We start from the raw sequence: 317 nt of genomic DNA on the forward strand, positions 1-317 counted from the left end.
ATTTAACTTCTATGCAGAGTACATCATGAGAAACGCTAGACTGGAAGAAACACAAGCTGGAATCAAGATTGCCGGGAGAAATATCAATAACCTCAGATATGCAGATGACACCACCCTTATGGCATAAAGTGAAGAGGAACTAAAAAGCCTCTTGATGAAAGTGAAAGTAGAGAGTGAAAAAGTTGGCTTAAAGCTCAACATTCAGAAAACGAAATTCATGGCATCTGGTCCCTTCACTTCATGGGAAATAGATGGGGAAACAGTGGAAACAGTGTCAGACTTTATTTTTCTGGGCTCCAAAATCAGTGCAGATGGTG

At 40.4% G+C, this 317-nt stretch overlaps 1 protein-coding gene across 1 annotated transcript in view; it reads left to right on the forward strand.

The window, feature by feature from the left end:
- USP24 (ubiquitin specific peptidase 24) overlaps positions 1-317 on the forward strand; it is a gene marked incomplete at its 5' end in the record, with an annotated part of 155,372 nt that overhangs the window by 82,827 nt on the left and 72,228 nt on the right.

The sequence above is a fragment of the Bison bison genome, unplaced genomic scaffold (assembly GCF_000754665.1).
Source record: "Bison bison bison isolate TAMUID 2011002044 unplaced genomic scaffold, Bison_UMD1.0 scf7180017864244, whole genome shotgun sequence".
NCBI classification, from domain to species: Eukaryota; Metazoa; Chordata; class Mammalia; order Artiodactyla; family Bovidae; genus Bison; species Bison bison.